The sequence below is a fragment of the Prionailurus bengalensis genome, chromosome D2 (genome assembly GCF_016509475.1).
Source record: "Prionailurus bengalensis isolate Pbe53 chromosome D2, Fcat_Pben_1.1_paternal_pri, whole genome shotgun sequence".
Lineage (NCBI taxonomy): Eukaryota > Metazoa > Chordata > Mammalia > Carnivora > Felidae > Prionailurus > Prionailurus bengalensis.
In genome coordinates, this window is record NC_057351.1 from 12,704,846 (window position 1) to 12,717,603 (window position 12,758).

Here is a 12,758-nt window from a genome sequence, read left to right on the forward strand (position 1 = left end):
GTCGGGCGATCACCACTCTCCCCAGTCCCCAAGCTTTCTCTTCATGCCACTGTTAATTCATTCTTCCACCCTCTGAACGTTACCCGTGTCGGATGCAAGCTTGGAGACGTCAGGGTCCGTCTTGCAAGCGACAGCCTGCACTTCAGAAACACGGGAACAGCCCTGCCTTTGTTGAGTTCAGAGTCAGAGAGGGAAATTAAAACAGCCAGTCTAATTTTCAGGAAAAAACCAGCAGTTGCGTTTAATGGATCTTAATATTTTGTCTTGCTTTCTCTCTTATTCTATTTTCATGTTAGACATGCAGTGATACCAACCATGATTTTGTAGGTGTTGGTTTTCGAGGCTTCTCCAAAACATGAGTTATTTTCTCCTAAAGTGGCCAGAACTTCAGTCTCTCTTTCTTGCTGAAGGGTTGGTACCCCTAGACAATTCTCCAAAAAATGAGTTATTTTCTCCTAGAATGGCCAGAACTTCAGTCTCTCTTTCTTGCTAACGAGTTGGTACCCCTAGATGACACAAGGACCAAACCCAATGATGGCCGGTTGACATGAAGTAAACTAAATGGGCATACGGTTTCCTCATACTTTTTCAGGATGTATCTTTGACATGTTGTTAAAGTAAAATGGTAAACGGCCTGAGATACTACTGACTCTATATCTGTGTGAGGCCTTGGTGTGGCTATATGTCAGGCAACCCTCTATTTAACACAAGGAAAGACCTACAAGTGTCTTTCACGCTCTTGAGCTATTTGTCTCAATATCTGGTTCCTCTGAATCAGGCATCATCAGCCTCATGCATAAAGTAGACAGAGAACGAGCCGGGAAGGGGCAGAGACAGAAGGAGACACAGAATCCGAAGCAGGCTCCAGGTGCTGAGCTGTCAGCACAGACCCAGATGCAGGGCTCGAACTTGCTGACTGTGAGATCATAGCTGAGCCGAAGTCGGATGCTTAACCCACGGAGCCACCCAGACGCCCGTCCCTATTTCTTTGCATGAGGGAGAAATACGCTTTATGAACCTTGTGACTTGGCAAATATGCAGGGGGGGAGGCAGGGGAGGGAAAGGGAGGTTGAGGTCCATACAGACGTGATTTAAGTCCCGCATCATAAGCAGACATGGAGGAAACCAGTTTTCCCCATACAAGGTGATAGTTTTCTCCGAACTGAGTTGATAGCCTCTCTAATACATTATTTTCCCCCCAAATAAATATTGACTGACTAAAGTTGCCTTCATAGACACCATAACTCTTGTTAGTTTTATGGATACAATGTACCTAAATATGTTTACACATATGCGTATATATTTATATATACACACATATACATATATTGCACATACACATATACCTACACACATGCACACACACGTATACATACATGCACATCCATTCATACACCTTTTCATACATACATACATTCATACATACATGCACATATGCATTCAACATTTATATCATCTTTTTTTCCCCCTCTGGAAGGAGAAGGGACAACAAATTGCTTAGGTTATTTGAGTTCAGTGGAAGAATGTGTTTTCCCCGTGACCTGTTCTCAGGCAGCAGTTGCTACAACATCAGAGTGTGAATCCAATTACCGAGTTGCCACTCTTGTGCTCACCTGTCAGCGTTGCTGCACGCGACAGAAAGGAAATAGACCCTTCGGAATAGTCAGGGGCCCGTGATCTCTGGCACCAAGAGTATGTTGGAAATGTGACAAAAGTAATGAATGTGGTGAGCAGCACCCTGCCCGCTCGGGACTATTTGCACAATTGCTACTGTACTTGTGGGTCTGTCTGAATTATAGCAGAATGGAAACCCGTGGGACTGGGTGCAGAATTTGACATGGGGGAAGGCCCTGTAATTGGATCGTTGGACATGAGCCTTGAGGGTCCTTGGCTTTGTCTTTTAGGCTGACTTGTCTGGACCATGCTACACTATCTCCAAAATCCCAAGGTGCTTTTAGCCAATAAAACAAAAGACTCCGCATCGGACTGGCTTTAGCGGGCATCCTCTGAGCTGTTTTTCCCCCAATGCGGGCATCACCACTGAGGCCTCCAGCAGCTTCTGCTCTAACTCAGCACAGGAACTGCACTCAGAAGAATCTGCGCTGAGTTGAATGCTCTGGTGTTGGTGTCTTACAATCCTCAATTTTTGAGCAAGGAGTCCCTGAATTTTCATTTTTGCCCTGGGCCTGACAAAGTATGTGTCTGGTTGTGCCAGCACACGTGAGCTCCCTGAACCCACGACCCACAACAGCACGTTTGCCTGGGTGTTCGGCAATTATCTAGAACCTTCCCCCTGGCAGCCCGTGACAGTCCCTTGGAGAGTGTGTTTTCCCACGCACTCCGTGGCAGCACCTCAGGCCACTGAATCAGAGGCTCTGGGAGAGGCAACCTGGAATCTGTAGATTTCAACAACTCACCGGACTGAACCAAGTTTGGAAACCGCTACCGAAAGGCAAGCCACCCTTTCCCACACATAAACCGTATAAATGGACCATAAATGGGCGTCTGGTCCATTACCACGCTCTGGGGTTGGTAGGTTTACTATTTATTATTCCCATTTTACAGGAATAACTAAGGACCCGGGAGACTATGTGACTTGTCCAAGAGCTAGAATGGGGCTTGGACTCAGTGTATTTGCCTTTTGGGGGCTTCTCTTTCCGCTGTCCATGGTACTGTTCATGTGTGTATTAGTGTGTGTGTGTGTGCGTGTGTGTGTGTGTGTGTGTGTGTGCATGCGCACGGGTGTGGGTATCTGTGTGTGTCTTGAGATCTATGCTTGCTGTACTGTGTTTAGACCATGACCTTGGAACCAACTTGAGCACACAGGCCACGTCCAGGCACCCTGCTTGAAACCACCTCTAACCATTCCCAGCCACTCCCTACGCTGTGCTCTCATGATCTTTGCGTAAGGCTGTGTGGAACAGTCAGGTGCTCATCTGCTCACATCTTTCCCCCATTACACTCTGGGCTCTTTGAAGTGGTCGCAGTGCAGTGACGGGTGCACTTTAATTAGGTGTGGACAGGCCCAGGTTTGCCTCTCAGTTCGGCCAGTGTAGGGCTGCCGTGCTAAGTCCCACACTGTGTGGCTTTAAACCACAGAAATGTACTGTGTCACAGCTCTGAGGCTCCGAAGTCTGAAATCGATCGTTGGCAGGGTGGTCCCTTAGGAGGGCTGGCGGGAGAGAGTCTGTTCTATGTCTCTCCCGTAGCTTCTTGCTGTTTGCCAGCCATCTTTGGCAATCCTTGGCTTGTAGAAGCGTCTTCCCAGTTTCTGCCTCCGTCTTCCCATGGTGGTCTTCCCGTGTGCATGTCTGGATCCAAATTTCTCTTTTTTATAAGGACCACCAGTCATGTTAGATTAGGGTCCACCCTAATGATTTTATTTCAACTCGACTGCTTCTGGAAAAAGCCTGTCTCCAAATAAGGTCACACTGTGTGGTACTGGGGGGTTAGGACACCATTATAATCTTTTGAGGGGGACACAGTTCAACCCATAACAGCCAGTGAGTGACTAGATTCATGACTTTGAGCAAGTATCTGAGACTCACAGAATCTCAGTTTCTTTATCTGTGAAATCAGGATTTTAAAAATATCTACTACAGAGGCTTTAAAATATTTTTTGATGTTTTATTTATTTTTGAGATACAGACTGAGTGCAAGTTGGGGAGGGGCAGAGAGAGAGGGAGGCTCCAGGCTCCGAGTTGTCAGCACAGAGCCCAACGTGGGGCTTGAACTCATTAGCTGTGAGATCATGACCTGAACCGAAGTTGGGTGCTTACCCGACGGAGCCACCCAGGCACCCCTACGGGCTTTTTTTTTTTTTTTTTAATTTTCATCAGATTAGACACCACACTTAATTTTTTTTTTTCTTTTGGGGCACCTGGGTGGCTCCGTCGGGTAAGCATCCGACTTTGGCTCAGATCATGATCTCACGGTTCGTGACTTCAAGTCCCGCGTCGGGCTCTGTGCTGACAGCTCAGAGCCTGGAGGCTGCTTCACATTCTGTGTCTTCCTCTCTCTCTGCCCCTCCCCCACTTTCACTCTGTCCCTCTCTCAAAAAATAAACAAGAAAAGAAATCTTTAAAGACAATATTTTTTTCTTTTCTATTTATCTGTTTAGTATTTATTTTTGAGAGAGACAGAGTGCACATGGGGGAGGGGCAGAAGTAGTCTCCAGGTTCGAGCTGTCAGCACAGAGCCCGACATGGGGCTCGAAGTCATGAACTGTAAGATCATGACCTGAGCCAAAGTCAGACACTTGACCAACTGAGCCACCCAGGCACCCTCTTTTTTTTTTTTCCTTTTTAAAAGCGAGGTGCAGAACAGTGAGGTTAGTTGCTATAATCTGGCTTAAAGGAGATGGGCAACTCGCCATCCATTCTGTGCGTGCGTGTGCATGCACGCAGGTGTGCATCCCATAGGCTGGGACTATCTAAATCATGGGACCATCAGAACCTAAGGCAGACTAACAGAAACCACATAGCATGCAAACATGATGACTTCACATTTTCACTCCAATGCAAGGGGATATCAGCAATGAAATCAAGAACTAGGCAACTTTGCTGCTGCTAAATCAGCTTTATCATTTTCTTCACAATGAGTGGCATCTTCCCCAAGTTTCCTGATCAGACCCACTAAAAGCACAGCCTCTGTCCCCCGATAGTCGGGTCTGGTTGGCCTGGCCAGGGGATCTGCATTTTACCAGCTCCCCAGGTGAGCCTTATAGGACCTTATAGGAGGTCTATAGGACCTTATAGGTCTGGGAACACAGACGTAGCAGGACCCGATTTCTCGCCTCGGCTTCCCTGAACCAGAGTGACCTTCGTTTCTTCAACTTTGACCTCGTGCCTGACTTGGGGTTGAGATCACAAAGTCCTTTCCAGCTCTAAAATGCCACCCCTTTTCGTGCTGCTCCAGGCTTGTCCACATCGCCGCATGCTCCTTGAATTGCACCTGACCTCTTTCCTCTTCCACGCGTCTTCCCACCAGCTGGGGAGGCACTCGGTCCATGCTCAGTGGGGGGCTGGCCAAGCTGACCTGCTGATGGACCCGTTCGAATGGGGGCAAAGAGCAGCTGACCGTGGTGGGGGGTGGGGCTTGCACAGGAGCAGAACAACTTCACTAGAGTCTCTTTCCCTGAAGCGGCGGACAGACCAGCTTCTTCCGCCTTTGCGGGCAGCTTGTGGACCAGCTGGGTGTGTTTGTTTTAGGCTCACCTTTTACCAGAGCTGCTTTGTGAATCATTGTTAGGAAATGCACTTGGTTCTGGAGAGGCCCTTGGCAGTCGCCGTGCTTTAGGATGAGCAGATTGTTTTGCTGGTTTTGTTTTGTTTCACTGGATAAGAGGGCGAGGGACCCTCCGACTATACTGGTGGCCGTGCCCAATGATGCAGCAGCTTTGGGAAACAGTTTTGCAATTGATTAAAATGCTAAACACAGAGTTACCATATGGCCCTAGAGCAATGTGAGCATACATGTACCCAGAAACGTGTGCATGAATGTTTGTAGCAGCATTAATCATAGTAGCCAAAAGGTGGAAATGACCCAAATGCCCATCAACGGATGACTGCCTGAGTTCTGCTACACCCACAAAGCGGAATACTCTTTGGTCATAAAGAATGAAGTACTGGGGCTGTCTGGATGGCTCAGTGGGCTAAGCGTCCGACTCTTGATTTCAGCTCAGCTCACGACCTCACGGTTGTGGGATCAAGCCCCGCGTCGGGCTCCACGCTGAGCACGGAGCCTGTTTGAGATTCTCTCTCTCCCTCTGTCTCTGCCCCTCCCCCTCTCAAAATAAATAAATATTTTTTAAAAAGAATGAAGTACTGTTATTTGCTACAACTTGGATGATCTTCAAAAACATAACATGAAGTGACAGATACGAGACACAAGAAGTTACATATTGCACGTTTCCGTTTATATGAAATGTCCAGAGGAGGCACATCCCCAGAGACAGAAAGCAGATGAGTGGTTCCTGCCATGCCTGGACAGGGAGGGGAAGCCACAGAGGCCACTTCATGCCTTCAGGGATGTTCTGGGGTGATGAAAAAGTTTTGAAACTAGACGGAGGTGATGGTTGCACAACACTGTGATGCACGAAATGCCACTGAGTCATATGCTTTAAAAACGGTTCATTGTTTGTTCTATAAATTTCACATCAATAAAAATAGAGCAAAGAGTAGGGGAGGGTGCCGTGAAGGGCAGGAAGGAAGAATGGGACAGAACGCGAGGGAAGCAGTATTATTACGCCCCAAGTGCATTTTCTTCGTTTTAAGGATAATGTGACCATTGTGTCACTAAAATAGAACAGAGCATTCCACTGAGTGCCTCTGAGCCGTGGAAGCTCCAGCCCTTCCTTTCAGCGGGAGAAATCTTTGATACCGGAAGTCACAAGATGCGCTGGCCAACATCAAGTCTACGGGTTGACTGGCTGAGGCCCCTCTGGCTTTCCTCGCACTCAATACCTCCAGCTCCGAGGACTCGGCTCTGAGACAGGCGCACAAGGTTCTCCCAGCCCTGGGAGCTGATTGAGCACCTCGGGACTCAGGGGGTATGGGGTCTCAGGGGGAGAGTGAGCCCTTCTGGGCTACAGAATCACCAAGCGCCCATGTAGGGACCCCCTTTTTGTCAGCTCTTGGCTGCATAAGTCCTATGTGTCCTAGTGCTCAGCAAGGTAAAGACTCAGATTAAACACCACCACCAAAAGCCTGGGGGGGATTCGAGCTGAACGATGGAGAAGATGTGCTGGTTGGCCAGTCCAGAGAGAGCACGTGGGAGAGCTTCCGGACAGTCCTTCACCGCTGGCTTTGCCACTCTTCTGTCCCGGTCCCTTCCAGACAGGTCTGGATGAAGGTCACAGGCAGGCCTGACCAGTTCAGGATGCAGACAGAGTTCTGCAGAATTCACTCACCAGTCAGGCCACGAGGGCTGTCTGGATGGTGGATCTTGGCTGCTTACCCGGACTCGCTCCTCCAGGACCACTCTGCTAAGGGTTTGGTGTCTACCGTCAGGCTTCACCGCCACCGCCAACATCACCCTAAACCGGGTCTCTGATTAAATCTCTGTCCCGTCATGCGCGCTCAGCACTAACTATGAACATTCCTGGATTCAGGGTCTAGATTGACAGTCGCTGCAGAATCTTCAACTGAGAAGCTATTTGAAAAGAGGCAGGTGTAACCCCTAAACACAGGTCTTGCCACAGTCAGAGGGAGGGGCTTGGCGCGCGTGCCCAGCTGCTCCCGTGTGCACGTTTTTCCCCAGAGCTGAGAGGTTGGCTGCCCCCAGTATACCGGGACCCTGCGATCTCCAGAACAGCCGGGCAGCCCCTTCTAGCACTTCAAGAAGTGCTTTGGGGTTCAAGGTCAACCCTCCATAGATGACCTTCTTTGCTTTACAGCTACCTGGTGGATCCCTGCTGGAATCCCCTCATCAAAGGGAGAGAAGGGGGTGGTCCTTGAAGGAAGGAGTCTATCGAGCCCTCTTTGGAAGTCCTCACTGCACTGAGTCTGTTCTGATGCAAAACTCACCGTTCCCTTAGATTCCTGTTATGGTTGCTGTTTTCTCCTTATTTGAGTATTTTGACACATGACTTCATTGTTCTCCAGCCTAAGACTTTCAGAAACACACACGGTTTTTTAAATAATTACAGCTAAATGACAACTTTTAATTTCCATTAAAAACTTAGATTTCATTTAAAGTTCACTGAAAACCGAATTATATTTGCTTTAAAAAAAAGATGCAGCATAGCTGTGAGACTGGAGGCCTGAAAGGCCCCATCCCTCCCTCCCACATCACCTCACCCTTCCCCAGCCCCACAAATGTAATCCTGCCTGAATGCCACCCTCCTACCCCAAAGGCAGAAATCTGTGCCCGATCTTGTCTCCGGGGCTGGAGCACACGGATCACATCACAGATCACATGGGGTGGCCACTCATGCTTCTTAATCAGAGCATCAGATGATTTAGTTGATGTGGCTGTGCTTTTGTTTTTATAAAGCTTCTCTCTGGCGAGGCGATCTCTGAGCCTATGGGCCTTTCCTTGGCTCAACTTCAGTAGCTCGATTAACTTCCTGTGCTGAGGGCCCTTGAGCCAAGACCTCTTCTCATGTGAGTCACCGTCAGAGCCTGAACCTACTTCAGAGCGTAGGTTCAGGCAGGAGGGCCGATCCACAGGTGGCTTGGGTGCTGTGAAAAAAGGAGCCCTGGAATGGGAGACTGAAGTCTGGCTTGAATTCTGGCTTTGCCCCTTAGTAGCTGTGTGACTTTGTACAAGTTAGTTAACGTCTCTGGGCTTCCATTTCTGCATCCGTCCAAGAGGGCTTACAAACAGGAAGCGAAGAGAGAAAGGAGGTCAGGTCAGGCTGGGACTTTCTTGTTGGGGCTCTTGACTGTCCTCTGTCGTCCCAGAGCCTCAGGGGCGAGCTCTGGTGAAGGGGAGAGACTCAGCCTGTCTCTGGGAGCTCCTGCAGAAATTAGGAGAGCAAATGTATGTACTGTGCCTGGCACGTGAAGAAATGTTTTCATTGACTATAAAACAAAGATAAAATATACCATCTGTATCTACCTGCACAGACTTCTGAAAGGATCCAATTAACAATATATGTGAAAATACACCGTAGACTATAAAGCCCAGCAGGATCATCATCATCATGATTAGAATCTGTGTTTTCTCTCAGACCTTTCAAACCTTCAAAAAGTTGAAACAAAGCATTACAACAAACATCTGACCGTCCTTTCCCCGGATTCACCAATTATTAACACTCGCTCACTCTCTGTATCTCTATCTGCTTGCTCTCTATTTCCGGTCTATCTGTGATTTGTCAGGCCATTTGAAAGTAAGTTACAGACATCAGACCTTACACCCAAGCAGTTCAGCATATACCTCCTAAGCATGACCCTATTCTCCTACACAACTGAGTATAGTTATTACTCAAGGACTTTAATGTATATATACTAATATTAAAAATACACAGTCTATACCACATGCAGTCTATAAATTGCTCTGGTTACCCCCGCAATCTCCCTTAGAGCTATTTTTGTTGCTGTTCCAAAACAGGTTCCCACGTTTCATCTGGTTATTACATCTCTTTAATCCTCCGTAATCTAGAACTGAGCCATCCATTATGGAAGCCCCTGGCCATGTGGCTATTGAGTGCTTGACACGTGGCTTGAAATGTACATTGTACTAAAAACTCAACACACACACAAACTAACGCAAGCTATCTCACTGGCAATCCCGTATACTGATTGCATACTGAAGTGTTAATACATTGAATATATTGGACTAAAAATATAAAATTAAAATTATTTGTTGAACTTGTTAATTGATAATTACCATTTTAAATGGCTAAGATTAACTTTACCTGTTTCTTTTATTTTTAATGTGGCAATGTAAATTTTTAAAATTGCATATATGGCTCTCGTATTTCTATTGGACGGTGGTGTTCCAGAATATTCTTTCCTGCCTTATTTTTTTCTTTTGTGACAGAGTTTTTTCAGAATCAAAGCCCATTGTCTTGTAGAATGGCCTATAATCTGAACTTGCGTAGATTGACTAGATTCTGGTTAAATCTTTCTGACAAGAATATGACCTAAGTGGGGTCGGTACTTTACAGCGCATCACATCGTGGGGTCTGTTTGTCTCTGTTGGGATTACAAAGTCTCATCACTTGGTTAAGTAGCATCTGCCAGATCTCTTCAATATAGTGGTGACTTCCCCCGTTGTAATCAATAAATAACCTCAAGGGCGATCCTTGGAGACCAAGTGACATCCTCCTCCTACAACCTTTTACCCAATGGTTTTAGCATCTAGTGATGATCTTTGACTCTATCAATTATGCATCAGTGGTTGCGAAAAACACACACATCTTAACTTTTCATTGAAACTCAATGGCTTGACTAATTTCCTGTTCATGGCTTTTATGCTGAGACAGGATGTGAACAATTCACTGCTTTCTAAATCCCATCATGTTGCTGATTGCATAGTGTTTTGTTGCATAGACTCTGGAATACAACATAGTTTATATATAATCTTTCTTGATGATTATTTAGGTCGTTTCTTTCTTTTTCACTCTTAAAAATATTGATTGCATGAACATCCTTTTACCCTGCCCATACAGCCATTTCCTTCTTTGAGATATATTCCTAGAAGTGATATTACTGAGTATGTTTAGTTGGATTTTGACACATATAGTCAGATTGCCCTCCAGAAGTATTGCACACTTTTAAAAGTTCACACTTTTAGTGAGTCACCCAGGAGCTTTCAGCTGTGAAGCAACAACAATCCCAACACAGATTAGCTTAAATAATAAAGATATTTCTTTTTCTCGCATAAACCAGTACTCCAGATGAAAAGTATAATACTATTTTTACTCGATTTCATGTTTTGGAAAGACACGGGCTACGACTGGCCAAACAAAGTTCATGTTATAGTGTGAAAGCAGTGGCTTTACATACTCAGATTCCATTCTAGAGCTGGAGACGGGTGGCTACCTGAACACCTCTGACTCCTGCTTGGAAAGGAAGAATGGATACCCAACACTTTGTCTACACGGGGTAGCCGAGCACCCTTTTCCCCAAGCCCTCCTCACCTTGGACATCGTTCAGCCTCCCAGTCTTTGCCAATCTAATAAGTGAATAAACTATCTCTCTTTCTAAAATTTCACCCATACGACAGTGATATTTCATGGGCAGGTAATATTTTATAGTGCAAGCTCTTGTCAGAAATTTGCTGGGTTCACTCTGGAACCGTCACTTATCTGCTGTGCAACACTGAGCAAGTTACTTAACCTCTCTGTTGAGGGGTCTCTGGCTCCTCATATCTAAAATGGGGATAATCATAGCTATAATATATATAAAATCTCAGTGTTATACAAATAACAGGTAACACCAGTTATTCTAGGATAATGGTGACATTGAAATTTCCAGTAACCCTAAAAAAAAAAATACTTGGGGTTTGAGGGAGCCATTTCTTCAACCTTCCCCGTGGGAAGTAATCAAATCTAAGTCATCTCCACTCTGTGACTAATAACCTTTCCAAGGGCTGTTGCATTATGCTACTGTCGCTTCTGTAATGACTAAGCCATCAAGATAGATTTTTTTTCCTAATGACATATACAGCATAGGGCCAGATTCTATTAAGGCAGCCTTTGAGTCTGGACGTGGAGGGGTGATTGTATCTCTGTCTTTCAAAATTGGACTAAAGGGGGTGGTATCTATTTACATAATGGGGCCTGGGTTCCCTTCTTTGGGGACGCCTGACCCCTCCCGCTCATTCCCAACTCTTGCCAAATGAAGCTGCTTTGGGTTCATTGTGGAGAGCTCACCATAGCCTCATTTCCCTGACAAGGGAGGTGTCAGGCCGGGCCGGGCCTACAGGCCTCCTCAATGTCCCCCTCTAGGCATTATGCCTCCGCCTCGGGGTTAGCCACAGAGGCCAGGCAGAGCTAAATTAAGGCAGTCACCCAGAAAAAAAAAAAAGGATCCACCATTCTGTCCACCCGTGCTTTTATTTTCAAGCAGGTCCTTTCTGACCCTGACAGCCCATAATTATGACCCTAATAAACATTTATTTAGACAACAGCACATAAATCAGTTGAGGACTACTTTTGTTACTTATGAACCGCAAGGGTCAGAGGTAAAGAACCGAGTCCGATGAAACGTCTTGAAATTGAAATCGCTGCTGAAACAGAACCACTGAAATTAATCTGAAATTCTTTGAGTTCTAATTATTGATGTACGGAGCCTCTTCCCAACTAAACTCCTGGCTCTTTTCTCAGCTTCTGAGAATAAAGAAAATCTGATGAGACGCTTCCCTGATCAGAAGCTCCCCTTCACCGCCAGGATAAACTCCAACCCTTTTATGATGGTGAAGACAGTTCTTCCTAGTCCACCCCCTGCTAACCCCTTATCTCTCAACACCCCTTACGTCTGCCCCCAGCGAAGCCTCAGCCCTACAGCAGCAGGGTCTGTCTGTGTCTCGGTGGGCCCAGGGGATCCCCTCACCGTGAAACACCCCCTCCCCACCCTGCCCCTTTACCCTCACCTGGCTGACTGAGTCTTCATGCTTCTGTCTCAACTAAGATGTCATTTCCTCCTAAGACGGTTCCCCCACCCCGCCAACCCCCACATGCACGGGTGACATCCTTCTGTATTCCCATCAAAGAGCTCAGTGGGGTTCACACTGTGTTCCAATGGCCGTCGACTTACCCGTCTGTCTCTCTGATCTTAAATCCTTGAGAGCAAAGACTGTATTACTTACGTTCACCACATCCCCAACACCCAGCCATAGGATCTGGCACTTTAGAAAATGCTTGATAAATTGTGATTGAATGTTATTCATGCCCGTGTGACTTTTGGTATTTTTTGCTATTTAGCACGGAGTTACCCATTCTCTTTATATACTCTCTGCTGCTTACTGAGAACAAGCAGGTGACTCACATTTTCTCCCACCCTGAGCTGACGCGTTATCATGCCATCCGGAGGGCCGCCCTCTCCCCACCCCCTCACACCGTCTGAGCCAAGCCTCAACCCTACCGTGGAGGAACCTGAATGTTACTTTGAGGAATTGCCTTGTGTTGAGCAAGAAGCGTGAGTCAGTGGAAGTTTGTTTGGGACCAGTGAAGTGTGTAATTACAGCTAGGTGCCAAGATGAACATTTCCACAGGTCTGGGATGGGTTGGCAGTAAGAAAAACACGAGAGCGAGAAAGATTGGTTAGGGAACCAGACAATAATCAATGCAAATCAGGCTATTAGGGCTA

General features: G+C 46.5%; 1 long non-coding RNA gene across 1 annotated transcript; it reads right to left on the reverse strand.

Annotated features, from left to right (window-relative positions):
• Nucleotides 1–5,895: 5,895 nt before the first annotated feature.
• LOC122492707 lies at nucleotides 5,896–12,240 on the reverse strand. Its single transcript, XR_006299739.1, has 2 exons — nucleotides 8,563–12,240; nucleotides 5,896–8,461 (listed from the first exon to the last, which is right to left on the reverse strand). It is a non-coding gene; the product is annotated as an uncharacterized LOC122492707 (long non-coding RNA).
• Between the last annotated feature and the right edge of the window lie 518 nt (nucleotides 12,241–12,758).